This window comes from Lathamus discolor, chromosome 3 (genome assembly GCF_037157495.1).
Source record: "Lathamus discolor isolate bLatDis1 chromosome 3, bLatDis1.hap1, whole genome shotgun sequence".
Lineage (NCBI taxonomy): Eukaryota > Metazoa > Chordata > Aves > Psittaciformes > Psittacidae > Lathamus > Lathamus discolor.
The window spans coordinates 75,550,902-75,574,859 of record NC_088886.1 but is presented as its reverse complement, the minus strand read 5'-3'; the positions used below and the strand labels follow the sequence as shown (position 1 = coordinate 75,574,859).

The 23,958-nt window shown below is 38.3% G+C and overlaps 1 protein-coding gene across 6 annotated transcripts in view; it reads right to left on the bottom strand.

The window, feature by feature from the left end:
- FAM171B (family with sequence similarity 171 member B) overlaps positions 1–23,958 on the bottom strand; it is a 191,242-nt gene that overhangs the window by 69,107 nt on the left and 98,177 nt on the right. For 3 of the 6 annotated variants that reach the window (XM_065669863.1, XM_065669861.1, XM_065669862.1), the window contains exon 9: positions 9,399–9,475. The gene's annotated coding sequence lies outside the window, so the exon portion shown is untranslated. Of the gene's footprint in view, positions 1–9,398; positions 9,476–10,872; positions 11,042–22,986; positions 23,256–23,958 lie in introns of those variants that run through there. The other 3 variants (XR_010610624.1, XR_010610625.1, XR_010610626.1) reach the window with 3 other exon arrangements.

Sequence of the window (23,958 nt, the reverse complement as noted above, 5' to 3'; positions counted from 1 at the left end):
AAGCAAGTTCAGGCAGCTTCCAACATTGTACTAAATCAACTGAGCAGAAAAGTGAAAAAAATTCTTCATAAGATACAGGCAGGATGTTTATCCAGTTTTACAAAATGATGCTCAGCTATTGCAGGCACAGTTTTACCATTGTGCAATTAAATTCTCACTTTTAATGGGAAAGCAGATGATTACATCTTTTCCATCAGTCCTTGAAACTAAAGATCAAAGAACAAGGGACATGCTTTTGTCCTTTGAAACTTAAACCAGGAATCATCAGTTCTCACTTGACACACAAGGAGAGCAAAGTCCCATCCCAAAGCCAAACTAAGATTTCCTAGTGACTTATAGCTGGGCAAAGAATAATATAAGAATAAACAGGGACTAAACAAATAAGAAACTCTTAAGAAAGAAAGGGAGAAGAAGAAAGATGCCAGCTACAGTAAAACTCTCATGGCCAAGACCCTTTATCAGACCCTTTATAGATCCTACTGTACCCTTTATATCTCAAAACAGAGAATAAGAACCATAGAATCATAGAATCAGCTCGGTTGGAAAAGACCTCTAAGATCATCAGGTCCAACCATTTCTCCAGGACTGCCAAGACAGCCACTAAACCGTGTCATTAAGGGCCTCAGCTATACAATTTTCGATCACTTCCAGGGACGGTGATTCCACCACTGCCCTGGGCAGCCTGTTCCAATGCCTGAGCACCCTCTTTGTGAAGAAATTCTTCCTAATATCCAATCTAAACCTCCCCTGGCACAGCTTGAGGCCATTCCCTCTAGTATAGGAACCAAGCTACCAAACACATTGTGCCATTAAGCATGTGAATCCTTTAACATCACCTTTTTTTGACACTCTAATGACCATTCACCTCTACTTCTGTGACACTAGCAATATTATTTGTAATAATTTTATTGCTAACGACATCTGAGACAACATGAACAAAAAAAATAGAAAAAGATACCTCAGAAATTACTGAATCAAAAAATAAGTGTATGAATTTACATTTTTACTGCTGGTCTCTAGAGTATTCAAAATGTTCTGAAATGCGTGAATCTTATGTAAGTTACTGCCTAGGAAACACTTACCAGATGGGAGGGTGTAAATACCTATGCACATTAACTCTTCACATCACAACCATCTATGATTTTGTAAATGCTGTAAATCTCTACCAAGTAGGTACATTTTTTTACATTCACAAGATTGCTACCTCCAATTGAGATATCCACAGTAAATACATGTGAGAAACTATCACAGTGTCAATATGGGAAAGCTAAAGCATAGAGGTGGTGTTTAGTTCCTCAAAGTTAGACGCAAGCAGTTACAAGTGGAGTTCCTCTTGGATCATTATTGGGGTCCACTAGTATTCAGTATCTTTATAAATGATTGGGCTGATGGAATGGAGTGCACACTCACCAAATCTGGAGATGACACCAAGCTAGAAATAGCGGTAGGTACAGCAGCAATAAGATCTGCCTTAGAAAGAGAAAGCTTAGCAAGCTGGAAGACTGGAGTAACAAGAAATGCATGAGGTTTAACAAAGATAACTGTAAAGTGTTGCATGTGGGATAGAAAGACCCAAGCGGCAAGATCCCAAGGCTGAGATCTCACTAGCTAGAGCGTGGTTTTAGAAGTATGGGTGGACAGAAAGCTGAACGTGAATTGGCAGTTGTCCCATTGCAACACTGAAGGTGAACCATGTCCTGGGCTGCATCAGTAAAAGTATAGTCATTTTATCAAGGGGTGTCATGATTTCCCTTTGCCACACCTGGAACAGTGCCCCCTATTTGAGTTCCCCCATTTCAGTAGAGGCATTGTAAAACTGAAGAGGCCCACAGAGAGCTACCAAGAGGGTAAGACAGTTGGAGACCTTGAGGCATGAAGAATGGCTGAAGGAACTGGATTTGCTCAACCAAAAGAAGAGAAGGTTTGAGGGATCTGATCAACCTTGCAATACTTACTAGGTAGCTACAGAGAAGATAAGAGATACTCTCTTTGCAAGGATAAATGATGAGAGTATAAGAAGAAATGGACACAAGCCACTTCAGCAGGAAATCCATGTGTGCATAAGACAAAAATTCCTCTTCGTAAGAATAAATCAACATTGCAATAGATTGCATGGAAAACCGAGGGAATACCTTTGGTCCAAGCTGCACCCTATAAGAAAGCTTTTATCTTGTTCCAATTCTTGCTCTTACCAAAATTCTAAGTGGCTGGGCGGGGGGGGGGGGGGGGGGGGAGAGGGGGAGGAAGGGGGAAATCACCCAAATCAGAATAGGTAATTTCTAAATATTATTTTACAATTTACTGTGGCTACCTAGACTTTTGGTGAGAGTAGGGCAGTTAGTTAGTTCTATACTCACGCTTAAAATATAACCTTCTTCCTTCATGTAAACAACTACGATACAGTTCAGTTCCATTAATCCCATGAAGATCTAAACTACAACTGAAATACAAGATTCAAGACTTTCAGTAATAAACTTTCCCAAATGGTTTCTGTAAGAAGCAGTCATGTGAAATTCACTCAACAAACAGTTCAAACTCCTAAAATGCACTTCCCCTCTACCCCAACATACACTCCAGTTTTTTTAAATGTTTATAAGTGTCCTGGGTTCAGCAGTAGCAGTCATTTTTCTCTTGCTTAGTAGCTGGTGCAGTGCTGTGTTTTTGACTTTCGGCCTGGGAACAGCACTGATAACACCGATGGTTTTAGTTGTTGCTAAGTAATGCTTAGTCTGACCATGGACTTTCTGAATCTCATGCTCTGCCAGGGAGGAGGGGAAGCCGTGAGAAAGCAGAGACAGGACACCTGACCCAAACTAGCCAAGGAGGTAACCCACATCACAGCACATCATGTCCAGGATGTAGAAATGGGGGCAGTTACCTGAACAGCTAGATCACTACTCGGTCAGGCTGGGTATTGGTCGGCAGGTGGTGAGCTTCCTCTTCACTGGGGACAAGCGTTGTCTGATCAGTTTCATGATCAGTGATTCTATTGTATTACAAGTCATTACCATAAAGTACAATGAAACAATAACCTTAGCCCAAGGTCCCCAGCCAATAAAAACTAACACAGCAAATACCGGTTTGTAAATAAGGTACGACATGCTGAAACTCTGAGATCAAGAGCAACAACTTTGAGAGCCAATAAATCAGCATTGTGACAAGTGACTATTAATCCAAAACAATAAATGCTTATCACAAATACAATTAGACACACTCTGGTCAGATCTGTCATTATCTCAACCCTTTGTGCCCCACATTGGGTGCCAAAAAGAGTTGTTGTGGTTTAAGGCCAGCTGTAAATCAGACCATGCAGTCTCTCTCTCAATCCCCCCATTTCCACACCCCACCCCCCCCCCCCCCAGAGGAATGGGGAGGAGAATTGAAAGAATGTAACTCCCATGAGTTGAGATAAGAACAGTCCAGTAACTAAGGTATAACACACAACCACTACTGCTACCACCAATAATAATAATGATAAGGGAAATAACAAGGGAAGAGAATACAACCGCTCACCACCCGCTGACAGACACCTAGCCCAACCGAGCAGTGATCTAGCCTTTCTAAGTAACTGTCCACAGTTCTACATCCTGGGCATGACGTGCTATTGTATGGAATACCTCCTTGGCTAGTCTGGGTCAGGTGTCCTGTCTCTGCTTCCTCCTGGCTTCCCTTCCTCCCTGGCAGAGCGTGAGATTCAGAAAGTCCTTGGTCAGACTAAACATTACTTAGCAACAACTAAAAACATCGGTGTTATCAGTGTTGTTCCCAGGCTGGAAGTGAAAACACAGCACTGCACCAGCTACTAAGCAGGAGAAAAATCGTTGCTACTGCTGAACCCAGGACAATAAGCTTTGCGTGGGTTTTTTTGTTGATGAAAATTGGTTTATGTGCTGGCAAAACTGAGGTATTTAAGCAGTCAGGCTCACAAATTGAACTACATATCAAAGTCCATCTCTTTAATCCATAAAATCATATTTATTTAAATCATATAGTAGTGGCTTAACAAGCTGAAATAAATTAATGTCAAATCAGAGCCAAACTCTGCTGGACTTATTGCAAACACACTGTTTGGACATACATAGAATACATACATAGAGAGAATCCCTTTTGTACTGTGAGCCAGCGAAGTTCACTACTCGGATGCTTTCTGCAACACTGGCATGACTACAGCTTCTTTAAATGAGTAGAAAACTTTTTATTTATATCTTGGGCTTTGGATTAGCCCTGTATGTATTTGTTTACTTTATCAAACACTCCAGTTTCTCCCTACCTTAACAAGTATCTAGTAGTTACTCAAGAAAATTACACTCAACATAAAGAAATATTTTTTGCAGCGATTTCCAGGATAACCAACACGAAAAAATTATCAAATCTGAGGAAGACTTTGCCTTCTTACATGAAACAGCCCTCTAGCTTGATCTTTTACTGTATTATAAACTTAGAAGTTCAAGAAATACAAGTAAATATTCACCCAGAGAATACTTTAGTGTTTTAATTATTATTAAATCAGTTAATGCTTTAATACTTTTTTTCCTATTTCCCTTTCATAATTACCACACTATATTCTTGACTTCGTCTCTAATGTCCATAACAACTTCATAATTGGAAGCTGAGATTCTTCAAGTTTCATTTATCCAAGCTCTGAATTCACAATGACACCAAGCAACATTTTTCCAATTCTTTTCCAGAAACTACATAAATATTAAATAGGTTTAAGCTTTGTTGGTCCCCCTCTGTAACCTAAAAAATAACATACACCGTAAAACTAAACCATTAAATCAACTTGTCAAACCCATTTAAAAATTAGTAATGCTATGACAGGGTTTGAAGATATGAAATATATGACCTAAAAACCTGAGTAGCAACAAAACAGATGTGAAACACCAAAAACTTTAGGAGTAAAATGCAACTAGTGGGGAAAGGGCTTCAACTAATAAATACGGAGGACTAATTTCTCTGATGACAGCAGCAGTTCCAGTTCCCAGAAATATTTTTATCAACAGAATCATAGAATCATAGAATAGTTAAGGTTGGAAATGACCTTGAGATCATCAAGTTCCAACCCCCCTGCCATGGGCAGGGACACTTCACAGTAAACTATATCACCCAAGGCTCTCTCCAACCTGGCCTTCAACACCACCAGGGATAGAGCATTCAGAACTTCCCTGGGCAACCCATTCCAGTGCCTCACCACCCTAACAGTAAAGAATTTCCTCCTTATATCCAATCTAAACTTCCCCTGTTTAAGTTTTAACCCGTTACCCCTTGTCCTGTCACTAGAGTCCCTAATGAATAGTCCATCCACACCATCCCTATAGCCCCGCTTCGGATACTGGAAGGCTGCTATACAGCCCTGACTTTTTACATCAGGAAAATTCAAAGACAAGAGTCTTTGAAGAAGCAAGACCTTCAAGCCTTAGTTTACAGAGCTCAGTAACATTCAGTGAATGCTTGAGGCCATCAATTAGACAATTTTGGATCAATGAATCAATCTTATAAAATCATAGAATGGTTTAGGTTGGAAAAGACCTTAAGTTCATCTAGTTTCAATCCCCCTGCCATGGGCAGGGACACCACACAGTAAGCCAGGTCACCCAAGGCTCCGTTCAACCTGGCCTTGAACACTGCCAGGGATGAAGCATTTACCACTTCTTTGGGCAACCCATTCCACTGCCTCACCACCCTCACAGTAAAGAACTTCTTCCTTATATCTAACCTGAACTTCCCCTGTTTAAGTTTGAACCCATTTTCCCTTGTCCTATTGCTACAGTCCCTGACAAAGTGTCCCTCCCCAGCATTCTTGTAGGCACCCTTCACATACAGGAAGGCTGCTATGAAGTTTCCATGAAGCCTTCTCTTCTCCAGGCTGAACAGCCCCAACTTTCTTAGCCTGTCTTCATACGGGAGGTGCTCCAGCCTTCTTATTTTCTGTAAGCATAGGAAATTATATAGACCCATACAGATGAATCCTATTTATAATTTAAAAGCATTCTGGAGAAATTTCTCTAAAGTAATTTTTTCTTATTTTTTTCCACTGCCTTGAAGGTATGATATAACTGCATATTAAAATCTACACTGTATCCACAAGCAAATAAAAATCTAATAAGGAGATTAAAAATGTTAATATTAAGCTCTGTGCGGTTTCCCACAAAACAGACATTTTTTCTCATCTGCTAGATATTCCAACAAAGTGTTTTTCAGTTATTCTGCAAAATGAGCTTAAAGCCTTACTGGTGAAACTGCTGTCTCCTTTGGGCAATAGGAGGGAAAATCTCCATTGGATTCCATCAGTCCTTTAAGGAATCTTGCTGGACATCTAGCCTGCCCTTGAACAGAGTGCAAAACGGAAAAAGTTCCCATCCCTCTCCACTCCCTACTTCCAAAACCAGAGAAGCAACAATAAAACCTACCCGATATTGCAGACACACTGTCCAGGAATATAAGAGCTCAACTAAAATAGGGGTACAGTGTTGGTTTCACTGTCTTTGCAAGTGGGAATGCTGGACTGTCATATCGCTTTTCGGTCTGTACCGTTCTGATCTGCTATTACACTGGATTAATATGTCAAGCAGAAACCATGTGTGACTTCTCATGTTAACAGTTCCAATAGATTGTTGTTTTTAAATGTTTTTAAATGATGTTTTTAAAATGATGTTTGATAAATGATGTTTTTAAAAGGTCTTTTAGTCTGCCTCATATCTGACAGTTTAAGCCACGTTCCATTCAAAAAAATTAATCTTCCCTCATCCCCAGACTTCAGATTTTTCCTATGCCTTGCTTCCATGTCCAAGCACTGATCTTTTCAAATATTAACACAGATTTCAAGTTATACTCTCTCTTTCCAGGTAGGAGCAGCAGGATAGGATACAACTTAATGTGTAAGCAATGAGTAATCTCCTCTAAGAGCAATGGGTGCAAAACAATGTATCGTTTCTACTTCTTGCCAAAGAATATCTATGTATTAATTCTACAATAACCCTTTCAGCTACATATGTGCATTGCTATTATGCTGACAAAACAGGCTTCAATCCTAAAGACCATGTATGTGCTATCTTTAAATTCTTAATACAAATCAGGACATAGGGACAGCACTGAATAATGATTTGAACACTTTTTTCAGCAGCAGACACCAAGCAGGAATAGAACAAAACACATAATAGGTCATGAAACAAACCAGTCATGATTTTAACTATCCACTAACCAGGATTAAAGAGCTCCTCAACATTTCTATTTCTCAAGAAAAAATGTCTCAAATTATAAAACTCTTTGTGGCTGTACTAATTGGAGACATACAGTCTTCCTATTTGGGCACAATCAGCTCTGCCAGTTAAACTGAAGGCCTAGGTGCCCCTTTCCTTTTGAAACAACATGGCTCTTTTTGATAAAGCACAATGTTTTTTTTCCTCTTTTCACTTGTAGCTAAATAAAATGTAAACTAACATGCTTACATTTTGTATTATTTGGGACAATGAATTAGCATCTTTAGGAAAAACTGATGCTCTATTATGTTTTCTATCACTACAGTGGTAACTAGATTACCTTAGAGAGTAATAGTCCAGGATATTTTAAGAGACTGACTAGTGGTCAATTTGATTTCTACTGCCTGTACAGACAGGTGGCTGATATAGCAAAGACTACCTCTGCATCTGAGTAAAACTTAAGATATTTTAAAAAAAGTTAAGCTACAATATTAGCTCAGGGCTTGTTTTCCTTGCATGAACAAATACTTAACTTGTCAAGATATGGAAATCTGATTTTGTAATACAGGTAAGTACTCATCTGCAAATCTTTGTATTTCCCAAGTAACGGAATCCTTGGATCAAGTTTTTCAGGACACCCCCCCTCACCCCCCAAGAAAAAAAACAAGACAAAACAACAAAAAAACCCAAACATAGCACCTTAACGAAAGTTCTGATGACTCCTAAAAGTAGAGAACTGTAAGTTCCATCTCCTTATCATTGCCTTAAGTGAACAAAGACATATATTTCTCTTTGCTGACTATCAACAACTGTCTGGCCTACAACAAATTATTACATTTTTCATTAAGTGAAGTGGCAATATCATAATATTTCACACTTACTTAAATCACTTGAAATTAAAGTATGTTCATCTGTTATGTTCATTTGTTTTTTTAGAGTTCATAATACACCACACCACCCCTCACCCCCATTTTAATTTCACAATTACTTATGAACCTTAATTTTCATCCTCTCAGTTTAACAGACTGGTATTATGCTGTAAAAAAAACAGACTACTGTCCAAGCGATACATATAGGCTTCATTTCTGTTTGGAAATACTGTCTTTCATTGCATTTAAATGTTATTTCAGACAACGCAATAAAGAGTGAATAAACCTTTCAGAAAATGGCAATAATAATTATTATTATTATAATGATAATAATAATGCATCTGTGTTTACTAATAGGAATGTTCCAATTCCTTCCTGCGATTGAAAGAGGTTTCTGTAAATTTTTCCTCTGCAAGAGCTCTACTGAAATTTCAAAGGTCTCAGTGTAGTCTGTGTGCAGAAAGCAGGCCACAGACAAGCAGATGTAGCTACATGAACTTATCAGGGCCCATTTTCATTTATGCCAAGAAACAGATTTATCCTATTTCTCCAGAGAACCAGGAAAATATTTTGAGGCACAGTTTTATACATTATAATAAAATTATTCTAGAATTATACTGTCTGACTATACTTTCACAAACACAAAAGTTTCAGCCTATAAACTATTTAGTACAATGCATGTGATTTTGTTGTTCATACTAGGACTTCTCACCCTTTTCACTCCAGTAATCCCTTTCCAACCTACTACTTCCTTTACTCGTCTACTATTATCACTTCACAATAGTCTCCCCTGAGGTTACACAAGGACCCACTTCTGCCCTGTCATGTGAAGTCTATACTCATTTATCCTACATATAATCACTTGTACAAATCCTCTATTTTCCATCTCAGCAGTACTCTCACATCACCTGTCATCACCATTGTTTGCAAGCTTCTCCTTCTGCCATATCTTATCTTCATAAGAACTTCTTAACCTCTTAGCTAATTGCCTCCACATATACTCATTCAGGAATACTCTATTTTCATTATCCAGATTCCTAATCATATCATCCAGTAAGTTCTAGATTCCTAATTAACACACTAGAAACATCCCTTTACCCCAAGCAATTGGGAAGCAGCTCTGGGATTAATCTACTCTGTAGTTAAACCTGTGGTGCCAAATATGGAGCTACCATTTATCTTAATGTACATGCAATGCAATTACCAAGCATGGTGCCAATTTAAGAAAATATCTTTTAGGTCAAGTGGTAGACGTTGGTTATTTTGTACCAAGAAAGCTATCAGTCATAATATTAAAATACCAAATTGCAAAAAGGAAACATCATCGTACCTGAATATGTAGATTTAAGTCTTCTGACAATCTATGGAAGAAATTGTGTTCTTGCAAATTGGAGGACAAAGCCTTGGCTTTTATTTGAATGAAAAGACAAAAGAGAAAGTTTGTTAATTCTTCATATGAAAAGTTTGTTCTATATTTTGGCATCTGAAGACTGACTAATGAAAAAAAGCTGCTGCTTTTATTAACCTCTATTTCTAAGGACTACCCGGATTTGAAACAGTAGCAGAAACAGTATTTCAGTAGGAAGGTCATGATCCAGCTAGCATTATTAAATCCAAAATAGAGTCTCTGTTTTGCTATTCAAGGCAGAGTCAACAATCAAAAGACAGGGAGGTAATTAAAGATTTGGCTTAAGACCAGGCCTACAGCAGTTTTAGGAGATTCAAGGTATTGTTTTCTTAAGACTCTATTAAATAAAAATAAAGCTACGCACACACAACCAAGAAGCTCCAGCAGACCATTCAACAATCCTGCTACAGTGTCTTAACATCACAGTCCTTCTGCTTTTGTAGAACTGACATCCAATAGTTCTTTTAAAAAAGCTATCTAAATGAAGAAGCTGCAGTTTCATGGCTTTTCCCCACCTCCCTGGTAATCAGCTTAATTTCATTTGGAAGGGCTCACCAAGGTCTTCCTTCAGTGTTAATTCAGGAACCAGGGAGGTGGGCTGATCTACCTACCAACTGGACTGCATTGTAGCTGATCAAGTGGATATTCAGAATAATGTCCTATCAGGACTTAATGCAGCCTGTTACAGTGGTAATGCCTGCTCGGCTTCTCCCTGTCTCCCACTTTACAGGCAGTGACCTCAGTATAACAGTATTGCTTGTAATAAGGTAGGAAATGGTAGAGGTGGGAATATAAAATGGAAATAGTAATAGAAAATTTAATTTTTGACAAATTCTCTGAATTAGTCACTCTTTTCCACTGTCTGCCACCTCCTTGAACAGAAAGGAGCCAAACAAAATTCTTCCACGTTGGGATAATTATCTGTAGTTTTTAGAAAGGTGAAATAATTGCCTTTGCTCCCTACTGTGATTTTTTTCACAGAAAGGAGTAATCAAACATGTGATTTGAAAGTTGTGACAAAAATAAGGCAAAAGCAGAGGTGTTGATTGGAGAGGTGGGGGAAAAGTAACACGAAAAAAAAAACTGGCAGAGAGAAAACTGGAATATAAAGAGATGAGAGTAAAAATAAGCAAGCAAAGGCAAGCGAAAGCCAATACACAGATAGGAGAGCAGTGAATGAAGGAAAGTGAGTGAGGGTAAATGAAAGAAGCAAGCAGAATACATAAGAAAAGAGAAACAAACAGATGCAGGACTACGAAATTGAAGTACCACCCATCTAGAAAAGAGAGAGGGGAATTCTGTGCTCACTGGTAAAACCTAGTGTATAAATAGAAACTAAGTAATACCTGCTGTCTCAATACCTGAACCCTAAACTAGTAAAAATAACTTCACTTACTTCAAAACCAACTGCTTTAATCCAGAAAAATGATGATTTTCCATACAAAATCGAATTAATTGTTCTTCAGTTACTGCAGTTTCCCCAATCTGTTTTTATCATCCACTTGTTTTGTGAAGCAAAAATAAATACTCTCACTGATGGGCTATAATGTGACACATCTTCAAAACTGTCAAAATTAAATAATTAAAATTACCTAGCATTGAAAAAGATAAGGCAACACATTCAAAAGTGGTGTCAGAGACAAAAAGTAAGCAAAGAGGGAGTGAGGATTTTTAGGTTTCTTATTGCTGACTTTAGGGGTTTTATAGTATTGTTACCTATGAAAGTAGTAAGTTAATGGAACATTTTGATAAAAAAAAAGACATAATTTCAAATTTTCATTCTGATAATACAGATGAAGGAATGAACCCAAAGAAGAATGAAATCAAAATTAAGTAAAATTATTAACTGATTCTGTTTGAAAATTCTGCTTCCAAATTCATTTTTTACCCCCTGTCCTATTTCTACTAGGATTAAATCTATGAATATGGAAACCTGCCTCAAATTTCACAGAAATTAAAAGCAGCAGTATTTCATTTACATTTCATCCATGAAAGGCATTTACACCTATAAGTGACTATTTTAATCAACGGATCCCATTAGATTATCGGCATGCTGGATTTTACCTAACTACACGCTTCATAGCTAATGCAACAAACTATCACTTGTTCCAGACAGCTCAGTGGGGAGTAAACTTACTAAAGAAAAGTAATGCTATGTCAACTTTTCTAAACAATCGTTTTGTTTTGAATCTCCATCTGTTCTGCCAGTGTGCTGACATGGACTCTGCTTCCATAACGGCAATTTGTTTGTGAACATGTCTGCTTCCAAGTATTCACAGTCTGACTGAGAAAAAGTGAACTACAGTGCAGCCAGCAAATATGAAAATTAATGCCAAGAAAGATACTGCTCTCTACTGGCTCATCTAGATAAGAACAGGGAGCATTTCCCTTCATATTTCTCAAAGCAACAAATTATTTTTCCATGGATAAGTTACAGTTTTGAACTATAAAACAAATATCCTTTAAATTAGTAGCCAGACATTAATCTTAGAAGTTGATCAGATGAAACACACAAGCTGTTACGCTTTCTAAAGAAAAATTGATCAAAGAAAATACCTCCATTTTTTCTTCTTTACCTCTAAGCTTTATAAAGGGAAAATTAAAAAGCCCGAAACAACCAAAACAATATACAAATCCTATAAAAATAAACAAACTAGCTAGGATAAAGTAATGATTACTGTTCAAGGATAAAGATATCTAAATTCTTAGCAAAGGCTGGAATTATTTTTTTATTTTTAATCTGACAACTTTGTCTACATGTAACACTTTGCTACCCTCCCTAATTTCAACTGAGATCTGAAAGTGGAAATCTGGAATACTGCCACTGTGCGTTAGTGCTGATTTGACTAGATTTCAAAGACACCAGATAAAAACCCAACAACTTCATGGACTTGACAGTTTGCAAAACCTTAGCAAGATCCATACCTTGATTCCAGCACATCAAAACAATCTCATATAAGGGCTTGTCTAGCCCCGGAAATGCAAAAGAAGCTGGAATGTCAATCTTAAGCCTAATTGCTATCCTCTACTAACTTCCTACAGGGTCACTTACTGAGAGGTAAATGGGTCATTTTGTGGTTTAGTTTAAACCATTTCCAAAGGCACTAGCAATCAACATGGAAGTGTTTGAATTTTGTCACTGCTAAGAAGCTAGTAAGAAATACGATCTTTTCATCGGGAATGATGTCCAGAGGAGGGCCACAAAGATGATCAGGGGACCGGAGGACTTCATGTGTGAAGATAGGCTGAGAAAGTTGGGGCTGTTTAGCCTGGAGAAGAGAAGGCTGCATGGAGACCTCATAGCAGCCTTCCAGTACCTGAAGGGGGCCTATAGGGATGCTGGGGAGGGACTCTTCGTCAGGGACTGTAGTGACAGGACAAGGGGTAACGGGTTAAAACTTAAACAGGGGAAGTTTAGATTGGATATAAGGAAGAAATTCTTTACTGTTAGGGTGGTGAGGCACTGGAATGGGTTGCCGGAAGAAGCTGTGAATGCTTCATCCCTGGCAGTGTTCAAGGCCAGGTTGGATGAAGCCTTGTGTGGGATGGTTTAGTGTGAGATGTCCTTGCCCATGGCAGGGGGGGTGGAACTAGATGATCTTGAGGTACTTTCCAACCCTAACTATTCTATGATTCTATGATTCTAATTTCATGATATTTCCTCAAATAGACTCTACATCAATTTATATTTTGGAAAAACTCAGAACTTCTGAACATTTACTCAAATCAGGTTTGAGACATTGTAGATGTCTGATTTGGAAAGGCTCCTGGGACATCTGGAACACTAAGGAAGGCCTGATTTTTCTATATCCATAGACAGAAGAGTGGATTCTTCTCTTTGTTTCTGACCTGCTTCTGACTGTAGATTTTTGCAAAACCTCTGATTTGTGAACTCTGGGATAAATTTTCACTGCAGTCCAGAAATTAGGTTTATCTGTCTGCATTAAATTTCAACTATCAAATAACTCTAAACCCTAAAAACATGCACATTCAGTTCTAAACTGTACTTGATGTATAGTAGTATAGTAGCAGTATAGCTACCTAGAGATACATTCTCCATTGTAAAAGAGAATTATTCTTTTTTTTGTTATTATCAATGGTACACAGCTGAAAGGATTTGAGCTGTGATTTATTCCATGCAATATGATGGCCAATATTTCTCTTAAAGTATGTTTTGGACCTACACAAAGTGCCTACAGTCTAGCAGTGTGCTCAAGCTGCTAAGCAACACTGGGATAAGGAATGGTTGGACATCAGATATCCATCTTGACAAGGTGACAGCTATAGAAAATTTAAATCTTACCATTTGGCTGTCAAAGTAAAAGTAACAGAATGGGTCTGTAGGAGAACAGCAGTAAGATTCTGCTTTCAACACTTCTATGAAAGGAGATACATTCAAATTCTTGTTGCTCACTTGGCTGTCCAGTTCAATAGGCTGCTGTAAAATTCCATTATCAAAGATGTCACAGCTTATCATATTCCCCCCTCACTCTGGCAACATATCAGGTAACAATGGCAATTAGGAGTTCCTGCCTTTTCCCAGCTATACACATATCTTCTTCAGCTTAAGGTAGAACAATTGCAGGAAATGGTGGAATTACAGCTTCTATTTTTTTTTTTTTTTTTCCTAGAAGGGGACTTTGAAACTTGGAAAAGAAACACCTATCAGTGCTCTGCTTACACAATCATGAATTGGAGGAAACTGGCTACATCAAGTGGGTTTAAGCTGACTGACATGACAGAGAACTAGATTGCCACTTCCTAAAAGGGATGGGCAAATACATTCCCAGGATGCACCTTCCTCTAACATTTCCTGTGCCTTTCCCTATTAACCCACTCCCAGTATTCCAGAGAAAAGCTTGTTATGTGAACATGAAAGAGGCACCCAGAAATCGGGGTTCCTCCAAACACATTCAGTATAACAGCTAACAGCTCTTGCATTGAAATGCTATAAATACAGAAAGAACAGACTTTGAAAGGAGATGGATAAGACATCCCTCATGAAACAGCTGAACTCCTAACAACTTCACTGCCTGATGTTGCAAAAATGCTGCTGGAAACTCCAGTGTGGCGCCAAACTCTTTGGAGTTAACACAACCCTTCAACTTCACAAGTCATATATTACTGGAAGCTCATTAAGTGCTAAATACACATGGGGAAATATTCTATTTTATTGCAAGCCATTACTTCCCATGAAAAATTAATTATTAACAAGATCTTAAGTCACAGTTCAAATTTCAGCAAGAGAACTTTCTGAGAAGGAAATTGCCTGGGGATTAATGACTAGCTGGTAAGAGCAAATGGCACCTGGCTGAGCTTCAGACTCTGAATCCCAGCTGATCTTTAAGTCCCAGGAAATGCCCTGAACCTCAAGTGTTATTGATATTGCAATATGACAATTAAATATGCTCACACAAGCACACAGGTCTATGGTGTTTTGACAGGCGACTTGCTGTTTCAGTGGTATTCTCCAGGACATTGCTGCAGAATCAGAGCTCTGTATACTAAACCAGCTTGAATCATTTCTCAACATGCCATTCATCTGATAATAGATTACATATAGTATTGCCATTTGCCAAGCTACAACATTTTGCATCAATTTCCACATCTTATTTTAAAGGTCTGCTCAGAGAAATAAAATCTCTCGGTCAAAACTATATTTCCTCCCTTAATCACATTCTGCCAGACAGTTCTGAATTTTGCCTGGAAGTTTAGCTGCATGTGTTCTACCTCTTGAATAGCTGGTTTAAATACATGTTTGTGTATGTTGGGTTTTTTTTTATTTTTAAACTTAATGCTGGTCCATAAAAAGATTTCACAGGCCTTACTTTAGTGATTTGCATTTCCAGACTACAGAGAATGACATTGCTGTGAAGACAACCAACAATGAGCAACCAGAGACATGTATCTTGAACATGACTTAAGCACACACTAATTAGAAGTCAGATGAAATAACCCAAATTCAGGAGCAATAAAGCTAACTAGCCCTGTCCAGTTGTCCCAGGCTCAGTGCTATGCTGATTTGGCATCATGGTGGAAGTTAGTGACACAACAGTGCTATGCACACTGCTGTACAAGGGGGAATTTCAATGTTGCACAGCATTATGCCATACAGGTGCCTCTGCATTCAAGCTCATGGAGTGACCCTGAGGGACACAAGGGTGAGGGACATATACCTTTCACTTTTAACCTGATATGATCACCCTAAATGAAGCAGAATAAAGCAAGTCACTTCCTTAAATTTATACAGAAATGTTCTTCTTGAAAGAGCAACAGAATAACCGTGACTTCCATCTCATCATTAAGCTTCAGGGAGTCAGAGCAACACTTCTCCAAAGCTTTTATATAGCCCAGTCATGCTCAGTACCAAAGTGACTATCTGACTCCTGAAGTTTTACATGCTGTAGGCAACTAACAGGTGAGCTCAGTTTAGTTTTTAGTGCTTTGGGTTTTTAAAAAATCACAAAATCTTACATAGTCTTATGCATACTTGGCATATTTATCAATAAAATCACTTCGCATTTTAGCAGTACTTTTTCATTCCAGTCTTAGGATGCATTCTTATATCCAGAATAGCCCAGAGGAAATATGATGTGAGAATATTAGAATGTGAGGCTGTCATGCAGAGTTTAATTCTCAGACAAGGCCACACATTATTAGCAGAAGAACTGGGAGCTGAGGTCAACAGTTTTGATTTTCAGTCACCTTAGCCTAAATACAGAGTTCCTTGAGATCAGTTAGTTTCACAAGAATTCTCTCAGCATCAAATAACCATAAACTGCCTTTCAAATAAGATCTACTGGTCCGTTATTAATGCGCAAACAATGTAGAACTGAAAAATGACTACAACATGAAGACATTTTTGGAAGTTTACGGTCATGTTTAGTGACAAGTGTTCCTCCCACACAGCTAACACTAAAATTATATCAATAATCTAGCTATTTTTTTTCACCTTGCAATAAACACACACAAGAGTACTCTACTGTAGGACTCCTAGCATTTGTATTATTCCTGCGTAGAGAAGAGGCATCAGCTACACAAACTCTTCCATATGGGTGGCACAAGGCTATTCATTCGCAATGCTAGGTTATCTGTGAGATGTGGCTACACACTCTTAACATTTTCCAAAATGCAGGCCATTTCTTTCCTCCAGTGAATTGCTTTTTATTTCCCTCACTTAGCTAGAGCTTCATAGCTGCGGATAGTGTAAACTCTTGCACGAGGTGTGGCCTCAAATACTGAAGAAACATCTGCAGACAAGATTTGTCTCCTTTTTTATGCCATGAGAAAATGAAGGAAAATTTTGCCTCTTTGCTCTCATGAGGAGAGCTCTGGGACAAATTCAATTGCAGATTTTTCCTTTTTCTCCTGCCTAACATAGAACCTGTTCTAATCCAATGACTAATGTTCAGGCCAGAACATAAGTTTATCCCACCAGGAACAAAACCTCAGGATGATATAAAGCAGCTATTTTGTGCAGTGCTAACTAAGGAGTCAATAAAAAAATAAATCCTATTAGTATTAGTTACATCATACTCAGTAGTACTGTTATATTTCTGTCCCACAGTACTGCATTAATTTCTTATGTATAAAAAGAATGAATTTTGGATGCCAAGTTTCTGATCTGCTAGTATGATAAACTACAGAAACCTTAAAAGATGATGCCCTTCAAAGAAATTTGAAGAAAATTATTAGATAGGAGAAAATGAAAGAGAAAAATGTGAAAACTGAAGGGTATCAGAAACAAAACCTTATGGCATTACATAATTTGTCTCTTCTTCATAGGATAGTTAGGGTTGGAAAGGACATTAAGATCATAAAGTTCCAACCCGCCCTGCCATGGGCAGTGACACCTCACACTAAACCATGTCACCCAACACCCTGTCCAATCCGGCCTTGAATACTGCCAGGGATGAAGCATTCACAGCTTCTTCGGGCAACCCATTCCAGTGCCTCACCACCCTTACAGTAAAGAACTTCTTCCTGATATCCAATCTAAACTTCCCCTATTTAAATTTTAACCCATTGCCCCTTGCCCTGTTGCTACAGTCACTAATGAAGAGTACCTCCCAAGCATCCCTATAGGCCCCCTTCAGATACTGGAAGGCTGCTATGAGGTCTCCATGCAGCCTTCAGGCTGAACAGCCCCAGCTTTCTCAGCCTGTCTTCATACAGGAGGTGCTCCAGTCCCCTGATCATCCTCGTGGCCCTCCTCTGGACTTCTTCCAAAAGTTCCATGTGCTTTTTATGTTGAGGACACAAGAAGTGTACACAATACTCCAGGTGAGGTCTCACGAGAGCAGAGTAGAGGGACACGATCACCTCCTTCGACCTGCTGGTCATGCTCCTTCTGGGCTGCAAGTGCACACTGCTGGCTCATGTTAAGTTTCATATCGATCAACACCCCAAAGTCCTTCTCTGCAGGGCTGCTCTGAATCTCTTCTCTGCCCAACCTGTAGCTGTGCCTGGGATTGCTCTGACCTAGGTGTAGGACCTCATACTTGGCATGTTTAAACTTCATAAGGTTGGCATCAGCCCACCTCACAAACGTGTCAAGGTCCCTCTGGATGGCATTCCTTCCCTCCAGTATACCAACCTAACCACACAGCTTGGTGTCATCGGCAAACTTGCTGAGGGCGTGCTCAATCCCACTGTCCATGTCACCAACAAAGATGTTGAAGAAGACCAGTTGCAACACCGACCCCTTAGGGACACCACTCGTTACTGGTCTCCAGCTGGACATTGAGCCATTGAACACAACTCTGTGTGTGGCTATTCAGCCAGTTCTTTATCCATCAAGTGATCTATCAAATTGATGCCTCTCCAATTTAGAGACAAGGATGTTGTGTGGGACAGTGTCGAACACTTTGCATAAGTCCAGGTAGATGACATCAACTGCTCTACCCCTGTCCATCAGTTCCGTAGCCCCATCATAGAAGGCCACCAAATTGGTCAGGCAGGATTTCCCCTTAGCGAAGCCATGCTGGCTGTCACCAAGCACCTTGTTGTTTTTCATGTGCCTTAGCATGCCTTCCAGGAGAATGTGCTCCAAGATTTTGCCAGGCACAGAGGTGAGACTGACTGGTCTGTAATTCCCTGGGTCATCCATTTTCCACTTCTTGAAAACTGGGGTTATATTAACCTTTTTCCAGTCATCAGGAACTTCACCTGACTGCCATGATTTTTCAGATAATGATGGATTGCTTCATTGACAAGCAAACAAACCAAATTGGGAATATCTGGGTCCAGATTTGAATTGAGTTATCTCAGTGGGAAATTCAAACAGATCTAAACTAAAAAGGAACCCAAGAATCAGAGACAGAGAATTATTGTTGTAGATGGATCTGTTTGACAATGTTATCCCACTCCCTCAGGTTTAAGAGACAGAAGCAGGACTGCCAGGAACAGCAACTGCCAAACTGCCAATAATAATGAACTGCACTTTATAAAGAAGGTGATGGTTGTAGCCTGTTGTATGCTTAGATATTGGATATTGGCAGTGTTCAAGGCCAGGCTGGATGAAGCCTTGGGTGGGATGGTTTAGTATGAGGTGTCCCTGCCCATGGCAGGGGGGTTGGAACTAGATGATCTTGAGGTCCTTTCCAACCCTAACTATTCTATGATTCTATGATAATGCAAAACTAGATAGCATGACACCTATGCAACCTAAATAGTAAAGGATGGTCAGAGCTATCTTGGAAAAGAACTGGGTGGTATTAGAATACATTTGTTTTCTGCTTCATCATTAAGTCTTTGCACAATCATTACTGCCTATAAATTCTTGGAATTATGGGGTTCTACATGTCAACTACCAGCATAAAATTATCTGAAAGAACAAATGAAGGTAACTATGTACACACTAACATCCAAAAAGTTTCTGAGTCACCAGGATTTCTATTTAAGGATTCACTTAGTACTAAAAGGCCTTCCCTTATAAATTCAGTGAAAACAATAAAGACCAAAGTAAATTGCTCTTTTGTGTGTTTTTTATATTGTAACCACATCCTCTGCCATTAAAGAAAAACAGAATAATGCTCCACCATTTGTTTTCATATAGCTCTTCCACAGTACCAGGTATTATATTTTTCTAAGTCAGATATATGTCATTTCATAATTCAGTTATTAAATTTAATCTTTACACTGAAGAAGAAAGTTAATCCATTTTATGGGACATGCAAGCAGCTGTTTAACAAAGCCACCAACCACTACCTTTTGTGCAGGGATATAAATAGAGTGGATTCTATTTATAAGCCTCCATCTCTGAGCCCATGTTCCTTTCAATTCTTCTGCCAGACTCAGAAAGGAGACACAAGAATTGAACCAACAAGAGACAAAAGCTGACCTTCAACAGTTGGGGGAAGTTGAGATACAGGTCTGAATATGCATGCCAGAGCTTTTGGGGATTTTTATCTGATTCACATCTTGCAGCTTGAGATCACTTCTCAGAATAATGAAGGCCTCCAGTTAACAACCCATAATAGAGCTACAGATTTTGAATATTAGCAGAGAACACTCACATTCACGCCAAAGGATAGCAACCACATGATGATTCTGCGAATATACTTTACTTATGTAAATATACTTTAATATACTTACATCCTTTTCTGAAATCCAACAAGACTTTATTTCTCCATGAAATTGCATTGACATCAATGTAAAAGTTAGAACAGAACAGTGTCTGAATCAGTTCTACAACTGATTTCTTAACACCACATATTTTCAGTACCATTAATTAAAGTGTTCATTTTCCTGATCAGACCATCCTTCAGCAAAGTGAAGTAGAATCAAGGGAAAAAAAGAAATAAACCAAACAACAAAGACACAAACAACAAACCTGAAATGGTAAACCATACATCAACAACAGTGACAGACTAAGAAAATAATTATGCTTCTAAAGCAAGGCCTGTATATACTGAAACTTAAACATGCTCCAGGGAAGATATGTTATGAACACCAGGCTGTGCACTTTTCCTAAATACTGAGGACAAATCACAACGTATACAAATTATGGATGATAAAACAACCGAAAAGGCAGTTAGGACTAGACAGAAGAGGAAAAAAAAAAATGACAGCCTGTGTATCAGTAAATTTCTGCAAAAAAAGAGAAGCCATATGACTTTTTTAAATCTGTGAAAAAGAGACGAGCTCAGAAGCAGATAACCTGACTCTTATCACATGCCTGAATGTCTGAAGAAACTAATTCTCTTGATATTTTTCCCCATTTATTATTAACTGCAGTGTTCTAAACAGCTGATGTTTTCTGAACCCAAAAGGCAGACACGTCAGCAGGAGATGAACTACAGTACACCCAGTTATGTCAGTATTGTGCATGGCTTTTATCATTGGGCGTGAACTGTAACTTCCAGGCATGCGAAACTCCAAATTAGTTGCGTTTCTCAGACAATCATGGTAACAAAATTTCCTTGTATGTAAATAGTAATTTGAACATCAAGGATGATTGGGCCCTTTTTTTAAGGAAAATGCAGTGCATAAAATAAACCATTATTGCAAGAGAATTTTTTTGATGCTTCCTTACTAAAACCACAACTATTTTATCATGTTGCCTTTTGTGTATTCAGGGAAAGTTTACATAATGAAGTAACCTTGATTATTTGCCACTGTAATTCTGAGGACATGCTATGGTCCAATGAGAAGAGATTTTATACTTACAGATTTCTGCAATTCTTCACAATTTTTCTAGAAATAAGCGTTGTAAATTTAAGTTTGAACAATAGATATCCATGTTTCAAGACTATTTTTATTTCCATTTTTACAAGATTAGTATCCAAGCAAGAAGATTTACTTTTTTAAGACTGAATACACTCCACAGTATGCACACAGCATAACTAGGCTGTCCTTAGGCCACCACAGCTGTTCCCAAGGATTTAAATTACAATCTCTGTGTCAACAATTCCCAAATTTCTTAACTCTTCACTTCCCTTTTGTTCACACTTGTAATTAGAACTGCTTCTACAGAATCTTCTTCAGATGACCTCTTGCCAAACGAAAAACAGTATGTCAAAACCAGCTCCTTTTCCCTCCTCCCAACTCTTTCCCGCCTGTTTCACTGTAACTGTTAACAATTCCACCATCCTTCCTATCCCCATAAGACCTTGAGTGCTGGTAAAATTTTCAGCTCCTCTCCACTTGCATAGAAATACTTCTATGCACCCAATACTACCTTCCATATAACCACTCTGAAGCAAAGTTTCAAAATGGACATCATATGAACATCAAGTTCCACAGACTGATTGAATGAAAGCAGGATTTACCAGCCGCAGGCAGCCTTACTTAAATCTGACAGATAAGAAAATGGAAACTCTTATTCCTGCAAAAGAAATTGTATTTGCTTGCTCAGATCAGTTATTAATCTTTTGTTTTTCCTACATACAGGTATAGAAAAATGATAATGAAACAGAATGCAAAATAATCATTAGCAAGTGAACAACACTTTAGGCACTTACTAAAAAAGAAAACACTATCTGTATTAAGCAAGGCTGCTTACTTTGAAAGTCTTACACAAGTGTTCCTTGTTCTTATATCCAAGTGTTCTTTATGACTCAAGAAATTCCCTGAATCAGGCAAGAGTAATGGATAGTCTGCATTATCATGCTGAAGTATTAAATTTGAGAGAGAAACTTCCCTATTCTAGTTTTCATAAATGTGTAATGTTTTTAATTATGACAGTTTTCTAAACGTATTTCAAATTAAAAACAAATGTTGCCTCAAGCATCTTAAGAAAATTGCCTGAAATAAGATGAATAGGGCTTGATACCTAACAGGATTTTCACTTCACAAAGTCAGAATTTGCTCTCATCATCTAACCTTGCTCCTGTATTTTTTCATGCAGTTGGACTGCAAATGGTACATGTCAGAAGCATGAAGCAGAAAGCATTTTTATGAAAATAACCAAGTATCAACAAATACAAATTCACTGATCAAGAAACTGATAAAGACAAAGCAAAAGAATCCCTGTTAATATCTGCAGCTTACTGAAAGCACTGCTCTGATAGACAGTCACAGCTTATTTAGTTTCAGATAAGAACCATCAAGCTTCTACTGCATTTACCAGAATTCTTAGTTATTTTTATTTAAAACTAAATATTATCTACTGGCTGGCAAAAGGGTTCAGGTAAGTTACATATATTTAACATTTATCTAGGGTAAACAGGAAAAACATTGCTTAATCTCAGTATTTCTCAACCACTGAGCAACAAAATTACCTCAGCACTGACTACAGAAAAAAAACACATATCCATAAAAATATTTTCAGCTTACAGGATATGATTACTACTGACTAATGGATTTGCTTTGTGAATTCTGATAAAGAAAACAGTTTCCAGAAGTACCTAATTCATAAAAGGCTGAAATTACATGGATATAGAACTTTTTTTTTTTTTTTACATATAGGAGGGGGGAAAAGTCTCAAGAGACTGTTGTTTCCATTGTCTTTGAATTTATCATTTCCTAGTTAATGGATGTTTTCATCTGCTCCTATCTTTAGACTTACCATCTTGTCATTTTGCATGCAGTCTTCCCATCCATGATTCAGTGATTTCTATCAGTTTAGCTCACAAAGAGGGCAAGCAAGTAAGCACGCAGCCATATGGGAATGAAAGTACACTAATTACTGGCTTGTTTTAGTTTCAGACAAACTTGGACTTCGTCCTAGTACTTTGTTCACATAAGCCACTTTGTCACATGCTCAGGCAAAGTAAGGGATAAAAAAAAATTCAATCTAGGTTAAGAAGACAATAAAACGTTTGCAGAACATCTATTTCCTAGAGCTTAAAAGGGCCTATTAATGACTTAACTGTCCAGCTCCCCAGATTGCACCACTGGTATTAACACCCACAATTCCTATCAGGGAACCCATTTGAATAAAATTTGCTTACTTATGATGTGGAGAAGTGATGGGAGAGCCAGTGCCAGCCCAAGCCTTTACACAGGCAATGGTTTGAAGCAGAACACACTCCACGTCAGCATAGCTATGGCACACAGGTCAGAAACTAATTAACAAACAAAAGTCTATTTCCCTTAACAGAGAAAAGTCTTTCATGAGCCACGATTATTTATTCAGTGCAAACAGAATTTGCAATAGAAAAGGTGTAACTGACAAGATACTAATGCATCCTACTGAGGTGATATTCTTTAAAACAATAGTAGTTGTCCACCTGGAGGAAAGGTCTTGTAAGTACAGTTTTAAAAAACTGCTGTATACCATTTTCCTGTGGTTCTTGAAGACTCAAAAACTACTTTTCTATTTATTTAGTGGTTTTGGTTACAGGGTTGTTTGGTGGTGGTGTGGCAGCTTTTTCCTGTTGTTTTGGTTTCTTTTTTTAAATAGCTCCCTTTTTTTTTTTTCCTGCAGGAGATTAGTACAGAAGTCAGACAAAAGCTTCTTAGAACCTTTGTGCATTTAAAGATCATTTCAAGAAAACACAAAAAAATACAAAGACAAAGCTGTGAAGAATATGTAGGC